This window comes from Lycorma delicatula, chromosome 13, assembly GCF_047948215.1.
Source record: "Lycorma delicatula isolate Av1 chromosome 13, ASM4794821v1, whole genome shotgun sequence".
NCBI lineage: Eukaryota > Metazoa > Arthropoda > Insecta > Hemiptera > Fulgoridae > Lycorma > Lycorma delicatula.
Genome location: NC_134467.1, coordinates 26,253,474 through 26,269,472, shown reverse-complemented (window position 1 = coordinate 26,269,472; position 15,999 = coordinate 26,253,474). Strand labels below are relative to the sequence as shown.

General features: G+C 30.6%; 1 protein-coding gene across 2 annotated transcripts in view; it reads right to left on the bottom strand.

Annotated features, from left to right (window-relative positions):
- The window catches only part of LOC142333775 (uncharacterized), a 164,302-nt gene that overhangs the window by 93,538 nt on the left and 54,765 nt on the right, over positions 1 to 15,999 (bottom strand). For both annotated transcript variants that reach the window (XM_075381289.1, XM_075381290.1), the window contains 2 exons: positions 10,129 to 10,460; positions 7,270 to 7,524 (listed from right to left, as the gene is read on the bottom strand). The gene's annotated coding sequence lies outside the window, so the exon portion shown is untranslated. The remainder of the gene's footprint in view (positions 1 to 7,269; positions 7,525 to 10,128; positions 10,461 to 15,999) is intronic.

Genomic DNA, 15,999 nt, shown 5'->3' with positions numbered 1-15,999 from the left:
AACCACAGTGAAATAGAAAAATCAAAAACCTAACTTAAAACAACAAAATTACCATCTGGTTTATGACAAATGGTACAAATAGATGAAACACACCATAGTAATAATCAAATATTTAAATACAAATGCATAGCCTTAAGAAATATTAAGACATTTGATAACATTGTCATATAGCCCCTAACATATTTTGGATGTTAGCCCTTAATTCAAATCTCTCAACGCAATGTCACATAACTGACACAGTCCACAAGGATGTGTTGTACAGTTAGCTGGCAGTCGCAGTGAACACAAACAGGTGTATTGGTCGGATTCGTGAGGTGTCCAAAAATAAGTTTAGTGTGCCCTATTTGCTAATGGCAAATTATAACCTCCTCTTGATGCTTATTCATGCATGAAGAATTCCACAGCGACACAGTGTTCTTAACTGGGCAAACTTTATTGTTGATGGTAGCATTCCATTCACTTTGCCACTCATCATAAACCACCCTCTTCAGAAAACAGAAAAGATCGTCCGAATCAATGCGATTAGTGAAAGGAGGCTGGAAACATGGCTCTTTTGCCACATGATCAGCGCACTCATTGCCTGAAATTCCAACATGGCTGGAGATCCAGAAGAAGCTCACACTTGTGTTTTGCTGAGTCATTTTAGAAATAACAGACTGTATATCACAAACAACAGGGTGTCTGGAGTATATATATCACTAATCACCTGCAAGACACTCATAGAATTTGAACAAGCAAGTACATGTCAAAATGTTGGGGTAATTATATTTAAGGCCTTACTAAGAGCATACAGTTCTGTGATAAAAACACTGACAATGCCAGGAAGATAAAACATGTATGTCCATTGGCAACCACGGAAGCGCAACCACGGAAGCACAACCAACAGAATTATAGTGTTCAGAACCATCCTAATAAACTTGGACATCAGGATTTTTTTTAATTATGAAATTTTTCTTATGAGATAACCGGATTCATGTACTTTTTATGATGCTGTTAAAGACTAAAGCAATAATTTATGAGAGAATAATGCGAAGAGGAGTAATAACATTGAGGAACAGTAAGAACTAGAGGTAACTGTATATTTAGAGACAGACAAGAAAAAGCCATGAAGCTCTGATGCCTAGCAAGGTAGTAAGATCTCACTGATATCGTGATATCGATTAAGATGCAGGTTGGAGAACGCCGCATCAAAGGCTGGATGATTTGGTTGAGCTTTCACGTGAGCTACATAGTTGCAGATCATTTGGTTTCATCTATAGCAAAGAAGTGGCTCTCCAATGTCCACTAGAAGACATATCACAAGGCTTGAACGAAATGCACTTATAGCAAGAGGACAAATGAATAATGGACTACATTAATCATCCTATGAGCGATGGCTCGTATGGGAGCCGAATAAGCCATACAGCAGTAGTCCAAATGGGATTGGCCCAGCTCTGTAGAAGTTCAACATTCATATTCGATCAGCTCCCCAATGTGTATTAAATAAAACTCTCAGCATGTCTAGCATTTTTCAAATTTTATCTCCTTTAAGAGTTACCCAGGTCAGCTGGTCAAACCAAAAACTAAAATCTAACCTGGATCCGTATTTTTAACTAGTTCATCAAACTTATACCTCATAAACTCAGGACAATATGACAATGTTCAGGGAACTGACAAAAATGTATTTCCAAACATATTCACCACATCATTTGGTGAGATGATGAGGATGGCATTTATTTCCATTTTATTTCTGAGCATTTCTCCACACACACATCTGATGAAGGAGTTGACTGAGAAATGATATCAGCATACATAATTTGGCCAGGATTTCTGTTTACCATACTGAAACATTCAACAGTATACAGCTCTCCCATTTCGGAAAGCGCAGAGGGAAGGTGTATGTTGCAGATATTCATTTTAAATGGTGCCAATACCTTCACTGCTACTGCAGGGATATTTGTAGCCAGTTGAATCCGCATGGCTAATATGTCATCCTTCCGGAAATCAGTCACATCTTCTAACTCAGTCTGATGGTCGTATATCCCGCGGATGTAGCCATAAAGACACTAAATCCTCAGGATAGAGATGAGTTTCATGTAGACACAATTCCAATGGATTCTCCACCCTTATGAGGACCTTGACATCCTGATGTTGAGAATGGAGGCTCCAAACATTTCACTGAATAATATTTGTACCCGTAAAAAATACGATTTTGAAATATATAAATCTCTGCATGCAAATTATAAAATATTATCTGGTATTATTTTTTTGTTTTTATAACTTTTAGGAAGCGCTTTGCTTCTTTAGGCACTTCATCCTCATACAAATCATGACCAAATCTTCATAGAGACCGCAAGATGGTGGTGGGGACTTGGAAGCCTAGGAGGATGGAGATGCCGTTATCAGGCGATAAAGTTTTAATAAACCACTTCACAGGAATCTTGGCAGTTTGATGCATAATTGGTGCAGCAGGAACTTTATGTGACAGGGTACTGACTGAAGTGGTTTTAGGTTACCAAGTATCGAATAGTTGATAACCTACTGGAAGGACACATTCTGCTCAGTACAGATCCTCAATATACAGCACATTCTTCCTTATAAAGGGGCCTTTTGTACAAAGCAGCTTGTTCCTTTGTGCAACCAATTTTGTTGTAACCAAATCCCTGGTAATGAAAGCAAAGTTTGAGGTTTAATATATATGGATGCACATGAACAGAAAAATAACCAAATTTTATTCAGTCAGAAATAGTTGGACTACAAAGAGTTAGGCCTAGCAAGGATATTGAAACATCACCATCATTCTCCTTCCCCATAATCCTCTGTACAAACATGACTAATTGTAGCGACAACTCTTCTGTAATTTCCAAGTAACTCATCGTCAGCCAGGTCACAGCAAAACATCACTGTTTGGCTGAAATTTAGCATCTTATGGAGCTCCACTATGTTCTTACATACTTAAGGACTAGGAGTTTCCAACATTGCTCTTTATTATAGAATTCAATTAGCAGGGTGCCACTCCTACATTTTTTCACAGAATTAGGAGACCAACTAGCTGTTACGACGTACTTTTTTATAAGGGAGGAAGAAATCTTAGCAAAGGATTTACCTTCCTCATTATACCTCAACACAAGAAACCTCATACAAGAATATTTAACGTTCTCCATAACATTTCTCATTTCTTTATCATTGGATACATCTTCGTCTGACAAGGTCGATCGAAGTCTCTTCACTACCAGTTGTTTTTATTTTTCAAGTGGATCAACAACCACAGTACTACTTTTTTATCAATTTATTACTTCTTTTTGTACTTGTTTTATCAAGTTTAAACTGTTATTATCAATTTCTTTATATAAAATTTTCACATATAAAATTACATTAATTGTTTTAATAGTAAACTTTATTTTACTAACAATTAAACAATTTGTACAACTAGTTTGATATGGAAATAAGCTTGACAAGTTAAACAAATCTATCCATTTAAATAATATTAGTCTATTGCAAAATTAAGATTGAGAAGTACAAAAAAATAATAAATTTATGAACCCATTTACGTGAAATCAAAATAAATCATATAAATTATGGTACTATTAAAATATTGTAAAAAAATAATACCATAAGCTACAATATAAGAAACAAAGTAATAATTTAATTATCAAGATTAACTATTATACTGATACAGGAAACTCCTTGTCTTAAGGAAACAATAAATGAAAATGAATTATTATCTGACATAAATCAATTTTTTTTTTGTCTTCAGTAATTTGACTGGTTTGATGCAGCTCTCCAAGATTCCCTATCTAGTGCTAGTCGTTTCATTTCAGTATACCCTCTAGATCCTACATCCCTAACAATTTGTTTTACATATTCCAAACGTGGCCTGCCTACATAATTTTTTCCTTCTACCTGTCCTTCCAATATTAAAGCGACTATTCCAGGATGCCTCAGTATGTGGCCTATAAGTCTGTCTCTTCTTTTAACTATATTTTTCCAAATGCTTCTTTCTTCAATTATTTGCCGCAATACCTCTTCATTTGTCACTTTATCCACCCATCTGATTTTTAACATTCTCCTATAGCACCGCATTTCAAAAGCTTCTAATCTTTTCTTCTCAGATACTCCTATCGTCCAAGTTTCACTTCCATATAAAGCGACACTCCAAACATACACTTTCAAAAATTTTTTTCCTGACATTTAAATTAATTTTTGATGTAAACAAATTATATTTCTTACTGAAGGCTCGTTTAGCTTGTGCTATTCGGCATTTTATATTGCTCCTGCTTCGTCCATCTTTAGTAATTCTACTTCCCAAATAACAAAATTCTTCTACCTCCATAATCTTTTCTCCTTCTATTTTCACATTCAGCGGTCCATCTTTGTTATTTCTACTACATTTCATTACTTTTGTTTTGTTCTTGTTTATTTTCATCCGATAGTTCTTGCGTAGGACTTCATCTTTGCCGTCCATTGTTTCTTCTAAATCCTTTTTACTCTCGGCTAGAATTACTATATCATCAGCAAATCATAGCATCTTTATCTTTTCACCTTGTACTGTTACTCCGAATCTAAATTGTTCTTTAACATCATTAACCGCTAGTTCCATGTAAATATTAAAAAGTAACGGAGATAGGGAACATCCTTGTCGGACTCCCTTTCTTATTACGGCTTCTTTCTTATGTTCTTCAATTGTTACTGTTGCTGTTTGGTTCCTGTACATGATAGCAATTGTTCTTTTATCTCTGTATTTGAACCCTAATTTTTTTAAAATGCTTAACATTTTATTCCAGTCTACGTTGTTGAATGCCTTTCCTAGGTCTATAAACGCCAAGTATGTCGGTTTGTTTTGCTTTAATCTTCCTTCTACTATTAATCTGAGGCCTAAAATTGCTTCCCTTGTCCCTATACTTTTCCTGAGACCAAATTGGTCTTCTCCTAACACTTCCTCCACTCTTCTCTCAATTCTTTTGTATAGAATTCTAGTTAAGATTTTTGATGCGTGACTAGTTTACGTGTACTATACGTAATATTATGTACTATACAGTACATAACTAATTGTTCTGTATTCTTCACATTTATCTGTTCCTGCTTTCTTTGGTATCATGACTATAACAATTTTTTTGAAGTCTGATGAAAATTCCCCCTTTTCATAAATATTACACACCACTTTGTATAATCTATCAATCGCTTCCTCACCTGCACTGCGCAGTAATTCTACAGGTATTCCGTCTATTCCACGAGCCTTTCTGCCATTTAAATCTTTTAATGCTGTCTTAAATTCAGATCTCAGTATTGTTTCTCCCATTTCATCCTCCTCAACTTCATCTTCTTCTTCTATAACACCATTTTCTAATACAGTTCCCTCGTATAACTCTTCAATATATTCCACCCATCTATCGACTTTACCTTTCGTATTATATATTGGTGTACCATATTTGTTTAACACATTATTAGATTTTAATTTATATACCCCAAAATTTTCCTTAACTTTCCTGTATGCTCCGTCTATTTTACCAATGTTCATTTCTCTTTCCATTTCTGAACACTTTTCTTTAATCCACTCTTCTTTCACCAGTTTGCACTTCCTGTTTGTAACATTTCTTAATTGCCGATAGTTCCTTTTACTTTTATTATCACTAGCATTCATATATTTTCTACGTTCATCCATCAGCTGCAATATATCGTCTGAAACCCAAGGTTTTCTACCAGTTCTCTTTATTCCGCCTAAGTTTGCTTCTGCTGATTTAAGAATTTCCTTTTTAACATTCTCTTATTCTTCTTCTACATTTTCTACTTTATCTTTTTTACTCAGACCTCTTGCGATGTCCTCCTCAAAAATCTTCTTTACCTCCTCTTCATCAAGCTTCTCTAAATTCCAGCGATTCATCTGACACCTTTTCTTCAGGTTTTTAAACCCCAAATCTACATTTCATTATCACCAAATTATGGTCGCTATCAATGTCTGCTCCAGGGTAAGTTTTGCGGTCAACGAGTTGATTTCTAAATCTTTGCTTAACCATGATATAATCTATCTGATACCTTGCAGTATCGCCTGGCTTTTTCCAAGTGTATATTCTTCTATTATGTTTTTTAAATTGGGTGTTGGCTATTACCAAATTATACTTCGTGCAAAACTCTATAAGTCGGTCCCCTCTTTCATTCCTTTTGCCTAGCCCGTATTCACCCACTATATTTCCTTCATTGCCTTTTCCAATGCTTGCATTCCAATCTCCTACTATTATTAAATTTTCACCTCCTTTTACGTGTTTAATTGCTTCATCAATCTCTTCGTATACACATTCTACCTCATCATCATCATGGGCGCTTGTAGGCATATAGACGTTAACAATCGTTGTCGGTTTAGGTTTTGATTTTATCCTTATTACAATGATTCTATCGCTATGCGATAGAATAGGTAAAATACAAAAATCTGGCAGCCCTAGACAAAGTTTATTTTTCGCTCATATCTGGGTATCTAAAACAGAAAATAACAATGAAACAATCACAACTAAAGGAAACAGATATTTACATTAATAAATATCATAGTATAGCAGACAGGGAAATTAATGCGCACACAAAGAATATTGTTAAATACCTCAGTGGTCAAAGTAAAAGAATTAGGATTATTTGTGATATGATTGTTAATGGTGAGAAAGTTTCTGTAGGAAAAGCCCCCCAAAAAAAAATTGCCACTGTATGTTTAGAAGATACAAGGAGGTTCATTAAACATAAGGCTTTCAATGCAACAATAAACATACTCTCATTTTAATCAGAGTTGAACAAAAAAAATAAAATTTCAGAATTCATCAGTATAATACATGTTTTATTATTGCACATTCACACTGTCAATAAAGACAAATGATTAATGAGATAAATATAGATTTTTGAATTTAGGATCTGTAAATATATATTAAGTACAATCTGAACCTTCAAAAAAAAGAAATAAACTCGCATAAAACAGATTGTATTTTATGAAAGCCTCATTATCTCAACCCCTCAATGAAAAATTTAAAAACATTTTTTTTATTGCTTTCTTATTCGGGTCAAGGGCATGTAGATATGATCTCAATTTTGAATTAAGATTATGCCTAATCTCAGAATAAGGAAGTTCTCTTTTTAATAGAGATGGAGGTCAGAATAACTGCAAATTTTTAATATTTATTTACAGGAGTTTTAAGAACTAAAAACACATCTTAAATTTAAAAAATACATTAAAGAATACACTGATGAAAAATTAGGTATCGCTTGGATGATACAAAATCTTGGATGATTATAACATACTATACGCTGTCTCACCTGCCGCATAATGCTAGTCTGTTTAGCTCTACCGGGTCCACCAAACTTGACCATATCTTGACAGAACACACATTCACCACAGTCTTTTTGCTGGCACGCTTCACATTTCTTACACCTTGTTCTGCTTCTACGTGGCCCTGCACCTTTTTTATTACCACTTCCCCCGCCATTAAAATGTTTACTTTTATTTTCACCGCTTCCAACCCACCCTTGATTACCATAATTCTTCATCAACGACATTCTATGTTCCACATCCTACATAATGAAATTAAATGAATCATAAGAAAAATATTGATATTTTTTATAAATTATTATTAATAAAACAAAATAATTATTGAATTTTTTATTTCTGAACATCAAGTAATCGAGTAAGGAATAAGGGATTTTATTGCAGCGACTTGAAAGTTTTTTCTAAATCAAGTTATATGTGCCAAGAAGTGTTGACCGACTGATTCAGGACATCAAAAAACAAAAAGGTTCATGCGAAAAAATACTCTACCTTGCTTCGTCTCCCTCTGTTCACGATTTTGTGTTCTTTTAACAAAAATCTTTATCTTAAGAACAGTTTGAAATATTAAATGAAATTTGAAGTGCACGTATTCAACATCTACAAATAAATAAGTTTGAAAATTTTAACTCTGAAAATTCCATGGTGTCCAAGAAAATCTTTCAATCATTAATACCTTAATAAATATTAGTTTTATTGAATTATATTTTATTAGATAAAATATTAAGTATTTAACTGTGAATAAAAGACAGAATTTGTTTAAATTGATTGATAACTGGTTGAGCTGTGGCTGAAATTACTTAAGTGGATCGTAAAATTATGCAGTCTGAATATCTTTTGTTAGTTCTATTAGTATTATTATTATTAATAATAGAAATTAACATTTACTATTTTTAATTCAATTAATAAAGAAAGTGGAAACGGTGCACAAAATTGGCAAACTACAAATTTCATTAAAATACCTCAATTTATTCTTAAGATGTAAATTTTTACTAAAAAAAACAAAAAAAAAACAAAATGGCAGACAAGGAAAATGGAGAAAGATCTTTCCATATGAACTTGATTATTTTGATGTCCTGAATCAGTCTCTTACGTTTGGCCAACACCTCTTGGGACATTATGTATACTTGATAAATTAAAAGCAGAACTAAAATTAAAAATAAAAAAAACATGTAGAGAAGAAATGCATAAAATACAACTAAATTAATGCTAATTTATTTCCCGCTATATGAAATTTGTATGCTACTTATATTCTGATTACACAAGAAATACAGACATTATAAAAATTTTATGATTTTACTGCTACCATTTTAATTATATAATTCATAATTAACTTAATAATTTGCAGCACTTTACTTATACTGATAAACAAAAATAAAATAGGTTATTCTCACTGTTATAAAAGGATAACCTGACAATTCAAAAATTTTACAGTTATACGTAGTATAAAATTATACTTATTTACACCCAAAATGATACAATAACAAATTTTTTAACCAGAACCTCTTACTAACATGTTTTACAGTGTTAAACTTTTAACTGCAGAACATCCATTATAATCACATAAATAATATTAATTAAAACTGATTAAATAAAGCATCAATTTAAGTACATGTAAGAGGTAGTACTGCAATTATTATGTAGTCATAAACAAGCCTAGTACTCATTTGTCCGTACTCTGTAATGTAAACAAGTTAAAAATATGGTAAAATGCTGTATGATATGCTATATGGCCTTATAATATCATTAAACTATACAGTAATATTCTAAGAAGCTGAAGGTACTACACCACAAAAGTCAATTAAAAAACTAGTTGTTTGGTAAATTTGATTACACGACTCTGATCGCAATAGTACTATATTTCTCATGACATTCAGTTTCTGAATAACATTTAGAGAAGAAAAAATTACGCATTATTTAATTTTAGAAAAATAGTACACTAATATAAATTTATTTACTATATTTTAGAATCTTTATCATCATTTTCATTTTAAAATTGTTCTATTGCAAATAAAAGCACTATACTATTATGTAACAACAGCAAGTAAAAATTTTATAAACTATCAACCTAAATAAAGAATTAAAATGTTGGAATAACAACCTGGAAATTAAAGAGTGTGCTGTAAAGTAAATGATAACTGCCAAAACCAGATTTAATGAATGAGCTTCTACAGGTGTCACTGAAGTTAAAGGGTATCGGGTGTAGTTTCAAGCATTTGAATTATATATACTCCACTGCAGTTTCACTTTAAAAAAAGCAATCTCATGCTTGATCATAGATAAAATAGTAAACGCCATCCCTTATAACCTGACAGTTTTCCAACATTTAGACATAGTAAGGAATAACATCTGCAAAATTGAACGGTGTCAAGTATCACTGACCCAAACCACATTTTATGAACCAGCTCTCAAAGATCACCAAAGTTAACCGATACCAGGTGCAGTTTCTTGGAAAACAGTTAATGACAAATGATCAGAACAGTCGATGACTCTTAAAATTAATAGAGGAATAAAAAAAAAACATTTTTCTACTTGGTAGTAACATATGCATTATTTGGGAAAACATATTGAAATCTACAGCACATATATTATTGTTTAAAGAATTAGCTTCAATTAATTTTAACAAACTGTGACTATATATAAAATAGCATAATATTAGTTCATAAAATTTACACAAATTAGTGGCTGAACGACTAAATCACTGCAGGATAACTTACCCGCTGTTACTACGTATTAATTACATAATATCATATTAACTCCTAAAATGTTTCTTTTTATATTTAGGTTTGATTCTAGCAACTAATAATTTTAACAATTGAATACATATAAGTAAACAAATTTATAAAATTTACCTTTGTTCTTAATACAGGTCGGCCAGTTACAGCTAACTCAGGGCTATCATATCTATGTTGCTCGACCAGTGTTCTGACATCCTTTATCAGTGCTACTGGATCTCTAATTGGTTCAGGAACATCTTTTTATTTGTCGGTAAAGCATGCAGATACGTAACAATAGCTTTCAAAACGTGCAATTCCCAAGGTGTTCAATGTACATGCTCTTCAAGAGTTTCCACATTATCGGATACTTTATAAAGATGAGATGTCCCAAGGTAACGATTAACATATCGTTCCAAAACGTACCATAACATTTCAGTAAAAAATGGATACCTGAATTTCTGCAGTACCTGTTAGTAAAGACATACTTTTATAAAAATAAAGAAAACAAAAAAATAAACTTAACAAAAAGTTTAAGGCATCAGAAAAAGAGCACAAAACAGTACAGCCTATTATTATACTCTTCTGAAATAAACAAAAATTTTCCAACAGATGCAGGTAAAGGTTTTGTTTAAATCGGGTGACTTGACTTTGTTACCAACAGAGAAGGAAAAAGAAACTGAAAATTATTTCAGAGGCGACAAAACTAAGATCAAAATTTGATAAAGATTTAAAAAAAGAAGAATAAAACTAACGGAATATTAAGACCATTAGAATATTATTTGCTACTTGAATTTTTTATAAGATATGTAAAGAAAAACAGCTTCCTCGGAGAAGATTTGTGCCATTGAACATCTGCGAAAGAGAATAATCACAGTTGTAGCAACCATTGCAACTGATATGTGCTGTGAGAATCCGGGAAGAAATGAATATTAACTGTACATCTGCATAGCAGTAAATAGCCAAATATCAAAATAAGCTTCCAAGGGATACCTTTCATTTCATGATATCCATTAAAATTATATTTTGCATTTGTTATTTGAAAAACTGCATTTAAACATGGAAGTTTTTTAATAACCTATGTAAATAAAATAAAACTGGCACTATTTCAAATTTATTCCTTAACCGGTTACACTCTTTTTATAACATTACTAGTCGTGTCAGGTCACTATGACCTGAACATTTGTAAATTAAATTAAAAAGAAATGAAGACTTATATTCAAAAAATAAACTATTTTTTATTCAGATAAAAATAAATATCTTCTCGTTTAAAACAAAATAATCAAAGAAAAACAGAAATTACAAAACCTTGGAAAAAAATAAAGATCTTCATTTTAATTGAACTTTGCTGGTGTAAAAAGATAATTATTCCTGATTGATTATTGAAGACACATTTACAACACATCTGTAAATATCTTTTCAAATAAAAAATTTTTGAACTGAGCCAAACATCTACAAGTAAACAATGCACAATTTGCCTGGGTGTCAAATTGATGTCCTGAAAAGTACATTTGTATATATTTTTTCTTAAATTTATTATTTCAGAGTAAGAAATTCTTTATTTCCAACACTACATTACCTTCGTTTTGTTCTAGTTTATTTTCATGCGGTAGTTCTTGCACAGGACTTCATCCATGCCATTCATTGTTTGTTCTAAATCCTTTTTCCTCTCAGCTAGAATTACAATATCACCAGCAAATCGTACCAGCATTATCTTTTACCTTGTAATGTTACTCCGAATCTAAATTGTTCTTTAACATCATTAACTGCTAGTTCCATGTAAAGATTAAAAAGTAACGGGGATAGGGAACATCCTTATCGGACTCCCTTTCTTATGTTCTTCAATTATTACTGTTGCTGTCTGGTTCCTGTAAATGTTAGCAATCGTTCTGCTATCTCTGTATTTGAACCTTAATTTTTTTTTAAATGCTGAACATTTTATTCCAGTCTACGTTATCGAATGCCTTTTATAGGTCTATAAACGCCAAGTATGTCGGTTTGTTTTTCTTTAATCTTCCTTCTACTATTAATCTGAGGCCTAAAATTGCTTCCATTGTCCCAATACTTTTTCTGAAACCTAATCGGTCTTCTCCTAACACTTCTTCCACTCTACACTCAATTCTTCTGTGTAGAATTCTAGTTAAGATTTTTTATCCACGACTAGTTAAACTAATTGTTCTGTATTCTTCACATTTATCTGTTCCTGCTTTCTTTGGTATCATGACTATAACACTTTTTTTGAAGTCTGATGGAAATTCCCCTTTTTCATAAGTATTACACACCAGTTTGTATAATCTATCAATATTGAAGTTATCTGTTTAAATTTATAACTGAAATATATCTCAAAGATAAGTAAATAAAGTAATAATAAATTATCATGAAACACATTCTGATATATCTTATATATAAAGATGTTTTTACAAGCAAAATTTCTGATGAAAAATAATACAACATAAAGCTACCTTTTTATGTGTTTTCTTTTTAATTAAAAAAATCATTATGATTAAAACAAATTTAAAAAATGCCCATTTCATTTTTTGAATCGATCGATATAAAATAATAAGTAACGGTAATAATAACATTAATTTTGTTATTATTTTTCTTGATGTCCAGTTTGTCTGAAATCAGCATTTTCCAAACATTAATAATATAAGAGGATCTGCGTATTTTTAAAACAAAGCTTTATTTATTTATGTATTTCTCTTGTGTTTTTTGGAAGTTCAACAATTGTAACAATACTATTTCTTAAATTAGCTCTTGAATGGCCAGATCTATTACAAGAATGGGAAAAATATCTAATTAGTAGTTACGGATCACTTTACTATTTACCCAAGAAAATAAAATTGACTACTGTTGTAATGTCGCTAGCTTTTAAGTTTATATAATGTTGATATTTTGTGTAGTATTATTGTTTTAAATATATATATTATAATTAAATATATTTTTTTTTTGTTCCATAACCAATGAGGCAAAAGTCATTTGTCTGTTTCATTCACTCATACTTATGCATCTTTCTGAAAATATTGCATCGTCATATATCTGAACGTTATAAAAAATTCAATATTACTTTGGTTTATTATGCATAACTTATAAGTAGTTGCATGTTTAGTTTATGAAAATAATCATAGCTTATTCAACAACCTGTTGAATTACATTCTACATCACTTCATCCAAAAATAAAGTTTTGACATCCAGATCTCAGATTTTGATGAAACTTTGTATATTTAATTATTGTTTAGATTTTTAATTATCAGAAAGGAATTTTTTCTCTTAAACTCTTTATGATTTTCATTTTACAGCTGTTTTTTCCAACATAAAAGATTTATTTTATCAAGGAGATATTTTTTAATATGTCAATAAAATTTGTGTCTTCTGATTGGAGGAATTCCTTTGTTATGTCTCTTTAAAAACAATATTTTTATTTTTGTTCCAACACTTAAGCGCTGTATTAGTAGCAATGGTATCATCTATAATTGGCAAGTTTTCTTTAGTGTCATACAGAATCTGTTTAAAAATCACAAAAAATAATTTTTACTACATTCTACATTTTAGATCATCAAATTAAAGATAAAATTCTAAATTTTAATATTACATGTATTTAATATTAGTGTGCCTAAATTATTTGGGTGGCATTAGGCTAAATTTTTGGTTATCATTAACAATAATCTTTTACTCACTTTCACATAAAATATGATCAGAAATCAGTTGAAAATATTAAATTGTACAATAATTATTCAAAATTATTACTCAAACATGCTAAAATGAACTTGCTTGACGTAAATTTTTTTTTATTATATTTCGAAGACACGAAAGAATCTATCTTTTTTAACCAAATTATCATATTACATGAAAGGTATTTTTTTTATAAAATTATCATGCGAGTACTCAAGAGAAACTAAAACATACAATACCCCACAAAAATAAGCACTGATGGGAAATGTAGTCAGATTAGAACAAAAGAACTGATACAATGAAGCCTTGCAACTGAGGCTGCAAATGCGATGTGCAACTATGATCATAATTGTGAAGTTACTCATTATTAGGATTAAACGATATCAATATATCAGTAATTGAATAAATAATGCTGCAAAAGAAATTTAAATTTAAAGATTTTTCTGTAAATGATTATGTAATATTATGGAAACTGATTCAATACACTGAATATTTAATATTCACAGTAAATTGCAAGCACAGAAGTTCCCATCAGACTGGTATACAGACCAGATTTATTAAACGTGTATCTACTTTAGCTGTTAAGAAATTTCATTTAAAACTATTTTCACCAGTTATTTTTGTACGGTTGACTTATTTTTTAGTCGAACATACATCTGCAACAATAAAAAACATTGCAAATGTTGTATGTCTTGTGTCGATTACCGATACAATGAAAATTTAGTGGAAACACAATCAATCAAGTTTTAAACAGGTATTCTCAGTGACTAATTTTGCATTCTGGAAATCTATACCGGTATCATTTATCAATTTCAATGCTACACGTGGCTGGAATTTTATCGATTTATTTATTATGATAATGTCTGTAGGTATATCATCATGATTTAATCAGATAAATAATCGTTTGGAAGCTGTTAAAGGAAAGGTAAATAACTTTTGTCTGCTCTTTTATTTGTTATATGTTAGTTGGTTGCCTAACAGTTTTAGAAAATCAGTCGTGAAAATTCTCATATTTAATTTCAAAAAATCACGCGACTGTTACATCAGGATTAAATAGAAAAATGCAATAAATCTTGGATTGACCAAATAAATAATGTATAATTCTGTATTTTTTTTCTTTTATTTATTTATTTTTATAATTATATTTACTTTACATTAATTTCCTTATTTTAAGCTCCGTTTTGCATTTATTTATACTTTTATGAATTTAACTTACTTATCTGATGGTTATTATATAACAATCAAAATCATCATGTAGTTTTATATTTGGTAAAAGATTTTTAAGAGGGCATTTACCAGTTTTAAAAAATATTGATGCATGATTCGCGGCTCGATCAGGATGTTGAGAGGTTGAAAATTAAAAATGTTTATATAATTACAGTTTATTGGTTTAAATTATTCATAATTACAACCAGACAAATTAATAATAATAATAAGTGGCAATAATAAAACAATGAACACAAATATTAAAATAATAAATATAACCAGGATAACAGTAGTGAACAAAAACAATATTACATGTCAATAACAACAAATCAAACATAAAAATACATAATAAAAACAGTAAGTATGACATAAAAACAGGGCATAATTAACAAAGATAACAATCAAAATATTACACATCAAATAGTGATAAGTGTCATTAGTAAATAATAAATACAGATTACATACAAGACAAGAGTACAAAATAAATAATCGTTCGGAATTTATTCCAGGTTGGCAAATAAAACACTAGACCCATTAACAAAAGAAACCACTAGTCTTAACCCTTTTTAACCACTAGTCTTGTATTAACAAACAATAGTATAGTGTTCACTTGCAAATATCTTTGCTATCTACACTAACAGTTTATGAATGAAGTTTATTTAATTATTTTTTTTATTTTACTGTAATTCACAGATAGTATTTCTTAGTTACTGGAATTACCTGGTGTCATCTTGTACAATAAATAATTTTTTGAGGCTAGTAAGTATACTTATTTTTTCTTTAACTTATGAATAAATATAATGTAAAGATAATTTTGTAATAATTTGCTTTCTTCTCATAAGAAAAAACTTATTTTGTTATGGGAGTAGTTATGGGAATAGTATTGCTAATTGAAGTAAATGTTTTATAAAATTACGAATAATATAATTTTTGCCTTGCTCCTTTTTTCTGAGTTATCAATGGTGGAAAACATAGAATGGAGGAACCCGTGATGCAATTAATAAACAAGAACAGAAGGAGATAAGTAAGCTATACTATTACTGTACTATTTTGCTTTATATAGAAGTAAAACGGACGATCGGAGTCTTTGAGAAGTAAAGATTAGAAGCTTTTGAAATGCGGTGCTACAGG